Genomic DNA, 15,962 nt, shown 5'->3' on the forward strand with positions numbered 1-15,962 from the left:
GGGAACCTTCATTTATACTTCTGTCCCAGGCCCACAAATGTTAGAAACAGACCTGCACCTTGATCTCTCAGCATTTAGGGAACATCATATTCTGCTTCCTCTACTCATTCATTCTACTATTCATTCTTTTATTCATTCAGCAAATATATTGGGTCATCAAAAAAGTCATGATGTATTTCTATGCAAAAATGCATCATGACTTTTCTGATGACCCAATATATTGAACTAAATGAGCCAAACTCTGGGACCCAGATAGATTATGCAACAAACTATAAGTCTGAAGCTTTATGCTAAAATTCAAATCCAGAGTCTTGCTTCAGATCCATGCTTGACCACCATGCTATGTTACCGAATACTGAACCATTGATTGTAAAAAAAAATATATAGAAAAAACGCTTTAGCCTCTTTTCTATACTTTCACTTATGCTTAATTCCATGTGTGCCCCAAACTAGCTGTTAACTGGTAGGATAGATTAGGCACACACATAGGAAAACCTATGTGCCCAGGAACATTTGGGTCAGATGTCCAGAAGATGATGGGGAGATGAGAGGAAGATGAGGGCAGAGGTAGGTGAAGGGATAGGACTTTGCTGACATTTGAAAAGAATTAATGACATGGACCAGCAGAGAAAATCAGGAGTAAACTTCCTGACAGAGAGTAACGTCACTCTCTCTAGTTGGCCCAATGCCCACTCAGTGATGGTTCTTATCAAGCCTGACTCGAGCTTGGTACAGCTGAAAAATTCCATATCAGCCTCCACTCTCTTTTTCAAGGATTATTTTTGAATACTGGACAATCCTCTTTTCTTCTTATGTAGACTCCATAAGTACCAATTACAGAATTATTTCTGGGCTGGCCCAGTAGCCTAATGGTTAAGGGAGCAGGATCTTATGTGGCCAACCACATAACTTGAGTTCTGGCCTGGTGGCTTGAAAAATACACCAGGCATGTGTGTGCATCTCCCAAATCCTAAGGGAATGGAGAAATGGGGAAGAAGAGATGTCAGCACGACCATGCCCCATTGGAAAGTGCTTTCTTCCTCTCTCTCCATCTTTGTTGAGCACAACTGTCCCCTAGCAAGTCAAAAGAAAAAAGATTGTTTCCATTGTTTCCTTAAAGAAGTAGTTAGAAAGAAAATGCCATTCCCTGGGCTTTCAACTCTGGCCTCTACCCTGAGCCTCTTAAACTCTCTGCTATTCATTATGTGCACAATGTATACCAAGATTTGGGACCTTATCTGTGGCTCCTTTGGGAAAGAAAGTACTTTGTGCTTGTGGATGCACACACTCGTGTGTGATGGGGAGGGGTACAGATTCTCCCGCTGATTCCCCAGAGAATGAAGCATCTCAGGAAGAGAGCCCCGATTGACCCATCTTGAGTCAGATGTCACCCGTGATCCATTCACTGATGGCGATGGGGGTGTGGAGGACTGGTGAACACACACCTGCTGGAGTGACTGCCTTTGGGGAGCTCGAAGATGACGACTGAAAGAGAAAGAGTACAGGCCTGGGGATATCCCATTTGGACATAATCTATTTGGACATTTGAAAAAATGCTGCCTCCGTCTAAGAGGGTAAATTTCTGCATATAATTTACAATGCAGAAATGCCCCTACTCGTTTATGCTATGCCAACTAAATAATGTTTATAGCCACAGAGTTGGGGAGGGGGAAAATTTCTGAAATTCTTTGACCTGGAGAAAGGGCAATTTGTTTTTAAAATTTTTTATATATCCCAGAGTTTTTTTGTTTAGTTATTTACTTACTTATTTTGAGAGCTATTTGCTATAGGGCACATGTGCCTGCTGGAGACACAGAGAGAGACAGAGAGACAGAAAGCAAGAAATCAACCCCCAGGGGGAGATGGCCATACCACAATCCCTTCTCCTTCTGAAATTTTGGGCATACAGGCATATGTACCCAGCATGAATTTCAAGCTGCTGGGTCTAGGACTCAAACTGCAGTTGGACACGTGGGAGTCTAGCTCCTTAATCACTATGTCATCTGCTGGGCCCTGTGTTTATTTATTTTTAATACCTCTTATGCCATGAATTTGTAGGGAATAGGTTTCAGAAACTATTGATTCTCACAAAGTGTGCTTCTCTGGGTGGAGCAGGCTGGAGCTTCAGTTGAACCCTTCTTTTTCTGGTCATTTTCCCTCACACATTTTAGGAATTCACCTCTGCTCTTAGAATGCTTAATATGCTCAATACTCACATTAATTCTCTTGGCAAGAATCTTGCCCTTAACTTGTCTGTTTAAAACAGTTGCAAAAGGCATGCTGGGTAACATTGCAGACTCCTCCAGTTTGGCCATGGTAACACTTGTGGGGCATTCCTTTTTGAACAGTACCCATTCTACAGTATCACCTCTCTTTCGTTTTTAAAAAGAATTGTTTTATTTAACTTTATTCATTTATTTTAAAGATGGCCAGAAAAGTACAGAGCAAGTGAGTAAGAGAGCGAGATGACCTTGGGAGTTGAACTTCCAGAATTTATCATTTTTACATCAAGCAGCCCTGGGTAGGTGCCAGCTCTACCACTTTCTGGCTGATTAACTTCTGAAGACCTTAGATTCTTCATATGTAAATGAGGATGTTAATTGATAAAGTATTAACGGACCAACAGCCTGGCCCATAATGGGAGAGGACACATAATAAGAGCGCGATACGTGTTCACTACTGCCCTTATCATTCTTATTAACTCACTATGGACCATTTCTCAAGAGGGCAGCGAAAACAGATGGGAGCCAGTGACATGGTGAAAATCCTAAATCCTAGGATTTTAAGCCTCTGTCAACATCTAGTTCTGACATTTATCAGCTAGGTGTCAACTCTCTGCCTGAATTTTATGATCTGTAAAATGGGGATCAATCTTCACAATAACTACCTTCTTGTGGTTATAGTTAGAATTACAAGAGATGTGAAGCACTCTAGACAGCACCTGGCACAGGGAACGTAGTCAGTACAGGAGAACCCAGATGAATGCTAGCTGATGAGTATTCGCAGCTGCTGGGAGTGTTCCGGTTGGAAGTCAGTTCTCTGGGTTGCAGGGGAAGGGAGGTGAGGTGAGGTGAGGTGAGGTGAGAGCGTGGTCTTTAGAGAAAGGCACATAATTACTCGTGAGTCACACATGATCTGGTGCTGACTTGATCTCAGTTGAAAGGATATCCTAATAGAATTAGGTGACTCTCCGTTATTAGTAGTGAAGCTTAGTGTCAAAAATTGTATTTCTTGCTCAAGGCAAAAATAAGCCTGTTCTGAATATGAGGCCACTGGACCTGGACCAGATTTCCCAGTTCAGTAGGAATATTCCAGACCAGAAGATTTGTGAGCATATCTCTCAGTCAGTTTATTGGTAGGATATTATAAGTCCTATTTTTTTCTGTATTAGGTAAGTCACAACTTTTAATACTTACCTGTCTGCCATTTAAATTCATGGTTGTCTCTGTGATTCTGATAGACTGCTGTGCTCAGGTGCGAACTCTCAGTTGTACCGCCATCTTTATCTGTGCCGCCACGACCCTGGGTCAGCTCACTGCACAGTTCCTGGGACGGCAGCCTTCTAGGTGATTCCGATGCACACATACTTTAGGTGGAGAGCCCCGGGGTAACAGGCACGAGGGTAAACACTGGATTAAGTCCACTTGGTTTTGAATCCCAGCACCCTTGGTAGAGGGAAGTTACCCTTCCTTATAGGTTAGTTAATCCGGTGGCTCCCTTTTTTACTCCTAAACCAGTGGCAATAGTAGTTGTTCTTCGTACGGTTGTTGAGACATTTACATAAGGTGAAGGGGCCTGGATGGTGGTGCAGCAGTAAGACGTCTTACTCTGGGAGGCTGACCCACATTGGACGGCTTCAGGTTAGAGCTGGAGATCTTTAACACACAGGGCACACATGTGCCCTTCATCCAAGGCTGACTGAGGCTGGGTTGGTCACTCTTCTCTCTCTCGCTCTCTGCCACACAATTAAGAAATAAATTTTAAGTAAATAAGATAGCCCATATAAAGCACTTAGAACAGTTCTGGCACATACTAAGCTCAGTTCTGTCCCATACTAAGCACTCAAACAGTGTCCCTAATAGGGGCCAGCAGGTGGTGTGGTAGTTAAGGTACTCGCCTCCCACCTGGCTGACTGCAGTTCGAGTCTTGGATCTTGAAAGTCATGTCATGCGCATGTGTGAACATACCCAAAATCCCAAGAGGAGAATGGAGAAGGGATTGCAGCATGGTCATTCTCCCTGGGGGGTGATTTCTCACTTTCTCTCTCTCTCTGGATCTCTCTCATGCACAAGTACATGCGTCCTGTGGCAAAAACAAACAAACAAAAAAGTGTCCTTTATAACAACTCAAATAATAATCCCTCTTCAGGAATCAGAAGGCTGAAGATAAGAGGATGTGAAGGTTCAGCTGACTGTGGTGTAACTTGAGGCTGTCACCCTGAAGTTTCCACAGCAGTCTGTAAATGGGTGGGCTCTATCAGGAAGGGTTGAAACTTGGGGACACATCTCTAAACAGGATTGACTAAATTTAGTTTTGCAGTATTTTTTTAACGGGATTTATTTCAGTGAAAACAACTCGGTTTGCATACCAGCCAAAAGACAGTGCCTAGCTGAAAGTGTTGACCCTTATCTAACCAGTCTATCTATCAGCCTATACCTGTAAGCCCCTTTCAAGAGCCACATTTAGCAGGCTGAGAGAGTAAAGGATCTGGTGCGCAGCTTGCACCCTCCATCTAAGTTTTAAGAGTCACCTCTTATAACCTTTGAAAACTCTTTTAAAAAACAGGTGAGGGACCTAAAAGACAGGCAAGCCTGAGAGGAAGGGAATCTGTCTCCTAAACTGTCTTTAGGATTAAATGAGACAATGTACACAGAGTGTTTCTAAGTACAGTGACTGCCAATTAGCAATAGGTCAGTAAGTGGAAAGAAAAGCACTTTACACCAGCCAGGGAAAATTGCCTTGTCTAACTCTTAGAAAAGATATGCACGTATGCACATGTAAATTCCCTTTAAGGAGGCAAAATCAGCACTCGCTCTTTGTCCTTATAAGACTGACGTTTGGGACCAGCAGATGGCCTGATGGTTACATTATTGGACTCCCATGTGGTCAACCGTGGTTCAAGTCCCACACTCGGCAACTCGAAACTCATGGCGGACCTGTGTGCATGAGTGCCCAAAATCCCAAGGGAAGAATGGAGGAGAAGGGATTGTGGCGTGGCTATCCCCCTGGGGGGTGATTTCTCTCTGTTTCTCTCTGGTGAGCACACGTGCCCCATAGCAAAAATCTCTCTCTTAAAAAAACAAACAAACAAACAAACAAAACTGAGTCTCACCATAGGTTCCAACCCCCACAATTTGGCAAAGCTGCTAACCCATCCCCCCTTGATGGCTGGATTCTTCAGATTTTAGAGTAACCAAATACATTAAGTAACACACGTGACTAAGCAATTTAGCAGCTCTAGTCCTTCTTACTAACTAAAATCTGCATTTGATGTGGAGTCACCTTTGCTGTGGTTTCTGCTATTTACATGTTGGTTAGGGGTTTTTCTCCAGAGCCATTTGAAGCGGCAAATGTCTGATTTTGATCGATGAGGTTTCTCAGACCTATGTGCATGTTCTTTCTTCAGCTTTCTAGCTGCGTTGCCCTTTGGCAAGTTACTTAACCTCTTCACCTCTTAATTTTCTTGTCTGAAAAAAATCACAACGATAATGATCTCCATGTCACAGTGTTTAAAGAATAATAAAAACAAGAGACTTCTCAGAGTCCTTAGATGGGGATAAATTCTTAGTAAAAAGCAACCATCATTAATATTGCAGTAGTAGTATTGTTATTTCTGCTACTGCTACAAATGTAATTTAGATTTTCATACAAATGAGGACACAGACGGATGGGGGTTATAAGAGAATCACCCACGTAGAATTATATTTTAAGGAATAACATGGACGAGCGCTGTGTTGAGTTCCTTAAATGAACAGACACATAGTAGGTTGTCGTAAACCATAGTTACTACTCTCTTCTCATTGCTGCTACTTAAATTCATACGTGTTAGACTAATGAGGACCGAAACTGTTTCTAGGTTGAAATACAATGATCAGATAGAAAACTCTCACAGTCAAGGTTCGGGCAGGGTGCCCAACAGCTATTGGCTAAACCAGGGCATAAAGTTTTTTAGGGCATGAAGTTATGTTTGTCTTCTACTTTAGTTTGACAGATTGTTTTAAAGATGATGTATTGTCACTCTGGAAAAAAAAAACAAAATGTACTAAAGTTTGTCTTCTACTTTAGTTTGACAGATTGTTTTAAAGATGATGTATTGTCACTCTGGAAAAAAAAATCAAAGTGTACTAAGAAAAGGATATTTGGGGCAGGTTAGAGCACTAACAATGCCTCCCCTGAATAACCCCTATTGTACAGTCACTCCTTATCAGTCCTGCCAGGAGCACCATAAATCACCTCTAAATTGACTATTATGTCATCATCGGGCATTGGAATGACGAATAATCTGGGGCAACCTCATGGATTCTAAGGAGATAGTATTCTTGTTTGTGTCATCTCAAACAGAAGTACTGAGGAGCCGTGCTGAATTTATGTCCCAGCTTTTTAATCCCTCTCCTTTTTTTGGACAATAGACAGAGAGTCCAAGGGAGTTAGTTCCTGCTGCCTGACATGATGGTGGTGGGCAAAAATGTGGTTGGTTCTGTGATGCTCTTGTTGTTTAAGACTCTGCTTGGAGCTATGTGCAGAGAAAGAACTTTGCCGGGCAACAAATACATATTTTTACAGGTATCTGACAGGGACAACAAAGGAGTAAAGAAAATGAATTGATGAGAAGCTGGTGCCCCTTCCTAGGCCGTAGAGCATAATAATGTCAGATTTCAAGAGTGATCTTATGACATGCAGTCAGTCCATGTAATCCTCCTGAGCAAGTGGGAGAGAGAATTCATTCAAGTGGTGCTATGTACACTTTATGAATTATGCATCTTAAACTTGCACAAACCAGAGCACTCAAGTGGAAGCCTTTTAGCTAGAAGGAGGCCACCAAAGAGCTCTACTCTAGACCTCTGCAATGGTTTCTAAGGTTTTGTTTAATCCCTAGCTCAGAGGCTGGACACTCTCCATCATTAGCTCTGACCATTCGTAAGTTGCAGTCTACTCTCACTCCCCCATGGATGGCTATCCTACCGCTTTTTCCATCTTGGAGCTTTCAAAAAGCTACAATCCTCGAAATGAGAATGACAAGGGTCACTGGTTTCTTGTTTTAAGGGCTGTGAGCAGGGCTGAAGGAGGCCCTGTGGACTCCTGAGCACCAGGGGTGCCTTAAAGCATAGATGCACAAAAAGAAACAAGAGAGGAGGGAGGATGGAGCATTGTTTGAGGAGAGAACAATGATAAGGATGGAGGAAAACAGCAGAAAGGAAAAAGTATATTTGGAGACCAGTTAATGCCATCCAGAGGTACCTAAGATGTTAACTTCACAAGCTTCTCATGTCAATGAAAGACTTTGGATTTTAGTGATGGATAAATGAGAGAATAATGAGAACACACAGGGTTACAAGTCAAGATGTGCATGCCTAGAAGTCAGTCACCCACTGGGTTCCCAAGAATCAGTAACTGAAATAACTTGGACTGGACAGAATTAAGGTGGAATGAAATAATTTACCCTATGCTTACTATCGTAGCAGGGCAATCCTACCAATGTGTAAAATTTATTGAGTAAGAAGTGTGCTGTAGATGTTTAAAGTTTGTGCATGCATTATCCCATTTAACCTTCTCAGCCACTCTTCAAGACAGGCACTACAATACTTTCATTTTGTGAATGAGGACACCGAGTGTTAAAATAGACTAAGCAAGCAAGTTTTCCAGGTCTTTAGAGTCAGGAAGTATCTTAACAATGATCTGAACCCAAATACATGGGTTGTTTTACTAAAAAACTATGCTATATTGTCTAGCACGAGTCTCTTAATTTGTCAGAGTAACCATAATTGATCCTTTGCCCCCTTCACAAGGTTATTTCTGGGTTCTGTCAAAGGCTGTCAAAATGAAGAGCATCATTGTGATTTGCTAAGACCAGCCTAGAGTTGAAATTAAAGAGGATAGTTTTCAGGGAGAGAGAGCTGGGCAGGGCTTTAGGATTTTTGTTCTTCCACTTCCTAGCCATGTGACCTTGGCCAACTTACTTCTTGAGCCTCAATGGCCCATTTGTAAACTGAGAATAATAATGGTCCCTACCCTCACATGGGTTTGTTGTATGTTTCTGTTTTTGTTTTTGTATTTAGAGATTTTTTTTTTTTCTGTAGAGCACATGTGCTTGCCAGAAAGACAGAAAGCAAGAAATCACCTCCCCAGGAGGATGGCCATACCACAATCCCTTCTTGATTCACCTCTGAAATTTTTGGGCACACAAAAGCCACCAGGTCCAGGACTCTAACTGCACTCGTCAACATGTGAGTCCATCAAAGTAACCAATTACACCATCTGCTGGTCCCCTCATACAAGTTTTTTGAGGCTCAAGTTAGATGATGCTTGTGAAATGCTGTGTATGGTGCTTTGGACCTGGTAAGCATTAAGCTTCCTATATTAGTACTATTTTCCCATCCCTGTAAGTTAGTTCTCTCCTTGGTACTGACTAAGCTCAGGCTTAAAAGCCAGTAATGGGCCAGCTAGTGGCATGGTGATTAAGGCAGCTGGATCCCACATGGCTGACTGTGCAATTTAAATGCTGGACCCAGTAGCATCAAAAACATGCCAGGTACATGTATGTGCATGCCCCAAATCCCAAAAGGAGTGAAAAATGGAGAAGTGATCATAGCATGACCATTCCCCGTGGGAAGTGTTTTCTTATTTTTCTTCTCTCTCTGTCCCCAACAAGCATATGCACTCTCTAACAAAATTAAAAATAAGCACAAAACTAGTAACTAGATGTTCTGAAACTGTCCTTGAACAACTAATAAGTCAATCACTCTGATTCTGCATTTGGAGTTGTAGGGACAATGTACCTGGGAATTAGTGCCCAAGAATTCCTACTCCATCTTGGTGGCTAAAATGGCAGGAGTAATGATGGTTTAGCTTCCGATCCTCATGAGAGCCAAACCTCAACCTCATTTGAATCACTCGGTCACTGAGCTTTAGGAGTCTAATTTTTTTCTCAGTAAAACTGGTTTCCTCTTCCTTGCTATTGTAGAAGAAATTATATATATATAATTATTTGTTTAGGTTTTTGCCATAGGGTGTGTGCACTTGCCAGAGAAAAGAGAGAGGGAAAGTGAAAAATCACCCTTGTGGAGTTGGGGGGGTAGCCACATCACAATCCCTTCTCCTCCCCTCTCCTCCTGGGATTTTTTGGGTGCACATGGGTATACACCTGGTGTGATTTTCAAACCAGGTGATAGGTCCACGACTTCTATCACAGTTGACCATGTGGGAGTCCAGCTCCTTACAACGCCACCTGGTGGCCCCTGCTAGGAGAAATAAATTGCCACCTCTTGTGTACCATATTTAAAGGACTGTAACCGACAGGTGTACTTTATTAGAAAAATAAATACCCTTTTCATTTTCTTTTGGCTCTGTTCTCTCCCTTATAATGATTAAAAATCTATGTTGTTAAAAATAGGATACTGGGGACCAGCAGTTAGCATAATGGCTATGTCACTGAACTCCCACGTAGCCGACTGCGGTTCGAGTACTGGACCCAGTGGCTTAAAACTCATGCTGGGCGAGTGTGCATGCATGCCCAAGATCCTGAGAGGAGAATGGGGGAGAAGGGATTGCGGTGTGGCCATGCCCCCGGGGGGTGATTTCTCACTTTCTATTTGTCTCTCTCTTTTTTTCTGGTGAGCGTACGCGCCCTATAGCAAAAAAAAAAAAAAAAAGGATACTGAAATTTTCACTGTATGTGACCTTATGGAGGGAAATAGTCTTTCTAGAGAGTTACCAGAAATATAGTGCTGGTGGTAAAACAGTGTTCTAGAAGGCTGAATCACTTGAACAGGTTCTAGGTTCCCCTCTGGGGACATCACTGAGTGCACCAGCCATGTGTGTGCAAATGACCCGGGGCTGGCTGGAACTGGAGATGGATCATGGCATCAAGACCCTCATGGGCATGCTTTTATCTTTCCCTCCGTCTTTCTCACTTACAGAAGCAATAAATGAAGTTTAAAAATAAATAAAATGCTATGCTCATGTGTTTAGTAAACTTTCTATTGAGCACTCATTCTATGTCAAATATTTGGTACATGAAGTTGAATATGACGTAGGCCCTGGCCTCAGAGCACTTCTGATTTCATTAGAGAGGCTGATCTCAGTGAGAGACTTAGCCTGATTGTTTTTATCTGCGTGTTCCTGTCTTAACTCCTTCCTAGGCTCCAATTGGCTGCCAAAATGAGCTGCCTAAGATCATGTTATTCCCCAAGGAAAACATTAGTAGGTTTATATTGACTACTCAAAAAGAAAAGAAAAAAAAAAAGCCTATCTGGTCCTTCCTACTTTTCTAGTCTTAATCCTTGTCCCATTCTCTTTTGAAATGTATAGTCAGTGTGAACAGGGTACAGTTCCCCAACAAGGCAGGATGCATCTGTCTTAGTCACCATGTTCACCTGGTGTGGGGGCTCGTAGACCACTGAGTAATCTGACTCACTATCCGTACCTCCTATCTATTTACCTTCCCATGTTTCCTTCATGCTAATCCTGGCCTTTAGTAACACTACCTCCTTTGAGCCCTCACTGGACTGTGAAGTCTTTTCTCACTTGATGATCATTTTTTAATTCCCTACTGAATCCAGGGCTAAGTATGTGATAAGGGTTGAATGGATAAAGAAATAAAAAATGGGGGCCAGCATATGGTACAGTGGTTACATCGCTGGATTCCTGTATGGCCGATCAGAGTTCGAGCCCGGACCTAGCAGTTTGACACACACACTGCGTGGTTGTGTGTGCGTGCATGCTCAAAATCCTGGAAGGAGAATGGAGGTGAAGGGATTATAGCATGGCCATCGCCCCGAGGGGTGTTTTGATCTCTTTCTGTCTCTTTCTCTCTCTCTCTCTCTCTCTCTCTCTCTCTCTCTCTCTGATAAGCACAGATACCCTAAGGCAAAAACCTCTAAAAATAAATAAATAAAATACAAAACTCATATCTAAAACCGTCAATTAATGCTACCAGTGCTCTCATAGAAGTACTAATTGATGATGGAATCAAATATTTTCCCAGTACTTCAAGTGTGCTGAAGTTTAAGTGATCCGGACAAGGTCAGAAGTTGAAGTGCAGAGCCAGGATTTCAGATTCAAACATTTTTCCTCTGAGCTGTATACCTACATCTGCAGAGTTTTGGCCCTCACCATCTGACCTTGATTTTGGAGAGTTAGGATGTGATTCAAAACCAAAAACACATTGAACAGAAATGAAGGAAAGCATTTATCTCAGAATTTAGGCATTTGATATAAGAGCAACACTTTCAAAACCTCATCACTCGGGAGTATAAAGTAGTGAATGCACTAATATTCATGTTAGAAAGTCTGATGGCAAATTCTCCCTTTTCTTCATCCTCGTGCATACTTTTTTGGTGTTTGAATATTTTTAGATTCTCTGGCTTCAATCCTGTTCCGCAAATTGTGAGGAATTAGACAAAATTATTTCTATCTAATGTTTCCCCCAACTTTACAGCATATTTTCTAATGTATTCCATGAATGTATACACGAGTATATGACTGTATTAAAGTGAGCAGCTGTTGTGTGCTAGGCCTGTTCCAGGTGTTGGAAGGTGGGGCAGGGGTTTGATGATGTGGGTACACTCACTCATGACACTTCTGTGGAACTCACGTTTAGTGACACCCAGTGGTGTAAACCTACCCAAAAGCCAAGTGTAGAAGGTTAAGAGAGAATTATCATTTTTTTCCCCCTCAGCTGGGCAAATACATATTTAATCGCTAACATATAATTCCAACAAAAATGTCCAAAGTGGGTGATCTTTAAAAGTAAAGAGAACAGAGACTTCAGTTTGACCCTTAGAACTCCCCCTTAATCTTTCCTTTGATCAGAATTTTCCCAGAGGGACTCTGTCAGCTTCCCAGAATGCCTTCCTCGGCTCATACCCACTTCCACGCTGACAGACCATGGCAGCCTGTCAGGCGCACAGCTTTGGAGAGCATGTTTAAATTATTCAAGTCTTAATTATTACTATGCTGGCCTGCCTTTCCTCAACTGACTGCGTTTTTCTTCCCAGGCTATAAACTTTCTCTCCTTTTGGTTCTTTGGGGGAAAAGACATGAAGGCAGAGAAAGATATTCCAAAGTTCACCAGCTGCTTACAAACTGAATGACTTGGAGTTGTTTCTGGGCCACCTTGCTTTTCAGTTAGTGTGGGGAAGATAAAATTGTTAAGGAACTGCCTTTTTGTCTTGCTAGAGCTTGCCAGTGGGCTTCAATATATATTTCCCACCCCAGACCTTATTACCTCTGCAGGATGTTGTGATTTTGATTCTTTTTTTTTTTTTTTTTTTTTTTTTTTTAAAACAAAGAACTTTTTTTTACCTTTTTTCTCCCCGGAGGGTTTTTTTTTTTTGTTTTTTTTTTTTTTTTTTTTTTTTTTTTTTTTTTTTTTTTTTTAGAAACAAGAACATGTGTTTTATATATTTGTCACACAGCCTCTGAACCACAAAACAGATGTCTCCAATTTAATGTAATCTTGGCTACCTGATCTGTAAGATTGCAAGCCTTATGTCTGTGTTGCTGTTGTCATTATTTGTCTGTATTTTTATGTATGTGTTTGTGCAGCGCAGAATACTAAGGTACAGAGTGAGTGAGTATGGGGGTTTATAGATACAAGAAGCATTGGAGGCATATAATAGACCATGACATGATTGTATAGTTCTTTGAAACTTTCAGCAAAAAGTGAAATCAGCAAATGACAGGTTATTTCAGTGTGAATGTAACTTCCTGTTTTCCAGTGCTTTACTCCATTTTCATAAGGAGCAATAAATGGAAATAAGGTAAAAAAAATTCTCCAAACAGTTGTAAAATTAAAAGAAAACTTAGGAATTAAGTTAATCATTCCTGGGACCAGTCGTGGTCTAGTGGTTAAGGAGCTAATACTACATGGCCAACCGATCAGTTCAAATCTCAGACCTGGCGGCTTGAAAAGCACACCTGATACACACGTGCATGTGCCCAAAATCCCCTAAAGAGGGAGAAATGGAGAAGGGATTGCCATGTGACCATGCCCCAGGGGGGTGATTTCTCTTTCCGGTGAGTGCACAAGCCCTTTGGCATTTTTTTTTTTAAAGTTAAAAGTATTTTTTCCTGGATTAAAAAAAATTTCTTTTGAAAAAGAAAAGTTCTATGCTCAAATGTTATGTTTACAAATACAATTGTTTCCCACCAAACTCATCCAGGTGACAAGTACATTTTTGGACCACCTCCATGAGGAAAACATAAAGTAGAAAACAGAGTGCTTATTGTTTACTGTGAGCCATTGGTCGTGACATATTTTGCTCACCTCACCCTCCTGTTGTTTCCCCACTGCTTAAAATTCCTCGCTAATAGCAACTTATCTTGTCTAAAATATCAAGATAGGTATTTACTTGCTTCACTTCATTTTAATTTGCAGATTTGAACTCCTTATTTTTAAAAAATGGTAATAATTATACTCAGAAAACTTTTATAGCGTCATTTCTTTATCTTTAATGATTTTCAGTTGGGGATATTCTGGTGTTCTATAAACTTAGTGTTGTGTTCATTATCATTTTAACATTCCTTTTCTGTAATCAGTTATATATATATATAGGTTACTATCCAAATCTTGGAATTTTCATTTGGAATTCTCATTTCATTGAGATTCACCATCTATGTCTTAAGCTTATTTTTAGAATTTAAGAGTATAAGAATGAATTATCTTTTATTAAGTATAAAATTCAAATAAGTACACAAGAAGATCTTAAAAAATTTCATGGCGACCAGCAGTTAGCGTAATGGCTATGTCGCTGCACTCCCAGGTAGTCAACCGCGGTTCGCATCCCGGACCCGTTGGCTTAAAACTCACGCCGGGTGTGTGTGCGTGGGTGCCCAAGATCCCAAGAGGGGAATGGAGGAGAAGGAATTGCGGCGTGACCATCTCCCCTGGGGATGTCTCTATGTCTCTCTCTCTCTGTCTGGCAAGCGCACGTGCCCTATAGCAAAAATCTCTCCAAAAAAAAAAATTCATGTAAAATATGTATTGTGAGCAAACTATGGATAGAATTTAGATATCTTTTGCACCAAAAAACCTTATGCTTTCATTCCAATACCATTTTCTTTTCTTTTTTTTTTCTTTTTTTTTTTGAGAGGTTTCTCCTCCATTCTCCTCTTGGGATCTTGGGCATGCACGCACATGCGCCTGGCGTGAGTTTTAAGCCACCGGGTCCAGGAAGCGAACCTTGGTTGACTGCATGGGAGTCCAAGGACAGCCATTACGCTAACTGCTGGTCCCCCAATTCCATTTTCTACAAACTTTTTGAAGTCTCTCATATATTTATTACCAGTCCTGTCCCTTCCCTTCAAAGCTTTTATAATTTATTTGGAGAAGATGGTTCATTTATCAATCCAGCTGTTCTTTCAATGAATGACTGTAATATATAAGCAATACATTAGATTCCAAGGCTATAACTTTATTGTAATTTAAAAAAATTATTTAGTCATTATTATTATTGTTTAAGTTTGCTGTAGGGCATGTATGCTCACCAGAGAGAAACAGGGAGAGGAAAAGTGAGAAAACAAGGCACCGGGTCAAGTACTCAAACACCCTTGGCCATGTAGGAGTCCAGCACCTTAACCACCATGCCACCTGCTGGCCTCTGAGGATATGACTTTAAAATATTGCCTGCGCTTTCTAGGAGCTTAATGATAAAATGCCATTGACTTTATTCACATTGATAAAATGAAATGAGCATTACAGGTTAATTTTTCTGTCATTACACAAAGGTGGACGTGAAATTGTTATGGCATCTGTCTCAGCCAAAATTTAGAATTTTAACCAATGTATCAGTTGATTTTATTACACAAACACGAAACTCACGTATGATCTAAAGAAATACAAGTGGCTGGGACAAGCAGTTAGCATAATGGCTATGTTGCTGGACTCCCACGTAGTTGACCGCAGTTCGCGTCCCGGACCCGGTGGCTTGAACTCACGCCGGGCGCATGTGCGTGCATGCGTGCCCAAGATCCCGAGAGGAGAATGGAGGAGAAGGGATTGTGATGTGGCCATCCCCACTGGGGGGTGATTTCTCGCTTTCTGTCTCTCTGTCTCTGTCTGTCTGGCAAGTGCACGTGCCCTATAGCAAAAACCTCTCCAGAAAAAAAAAAAGAAAGAAAGAAAAGAAATACAGGTGGAAGGATGGGACCAGCAGTTAGTGTAATGGCTATGCTGCTGGACTCCCATGTAGTCGACTGTGGTTCAAGTCCCAGACCTGGTGGCTTAAACTCACACTGGGCGTGTGTGCATGTGTGCTCAAGATCCCAAGAGAAGAATGAAGGGATGGTGGTGTGGCCATCCCCCCTGGGGGGTGATTTCTCGCTTTCTGTCTCTCTGTCTCTGTCTGTCTGGCAAGTGCACGTGCCCTATCGCAAAAACCTCTCACAAAACAAAAAAAGAAAGAAAGAAAAGAAATACAGGTGGAAGGACAGAGGGAATTCCAACTTGAAGATATTGGATCATAGTCATGACATATTTTTCTATGCAGAAACTCATCATAACTTTTTCGATGACCCAATACATATTTAGAAACTGTAAATCTGTACTAAAGTCTTAATAAGGTTAAAATCTATAACATATTGAAATGCAAAAGGTTTAAGTAATTGAACTTTTTTTTTTGCTTGCTAATTTTATTAAATAGCTAGAATTCTAGTAATTTAGTCCAACAGTTAAAGTATTGGTATGTGTCAGGCCAGCTCATGGCGTGGTAGTTAAAGAAACTGGATCCCACATGACCGACCAT

The 15,962-nt window shown here is 41.3% G+C and overlaps 1 long non-coding RNA gene across 1 annotated transcript in view; it reads right to left on the reverse strand.

Annotated features, from left to right (window-relative positions):
- Positions 1-3,426: 3,426 nt before the first annotated feature.
- Positions 3,427-15,962, reverse strand: part of LOC114010008 (uncharacterized) — a 55,261-nt gene continuing 42,725 nt past the window's right edge. Inside the window, exons 2-3 of the long non-coding RNA XR_003551401.1 lie at positions 5,503-5,687; positions 3,427-3,955 (exon numbers count right to left, since the gene is read on the reverse strand). This is a non-coding gene — a long non-coding RNA (uncharacterized LOC114010008). The remainder of the gene's footprint in view (positions 3,956-5,502; positions 5,688-15,962) is intronic.

This window comes from Tupaia chinensis, unplaced genomic scaffold, assembly GCF_000334495.1.
Source record: "Tupaia chinensis unplaced genomic scaffold, TupChi_1.0 Scaffold000682_1, whole genome shotgun sequence".
Taxonomy (NCBI): domain Eukaryota; kingdom Metazoa; phylum Chordata; class Mammalia; order Scandentia; family Tupaiidae; genus Tupaia; species Tupaia belangeri.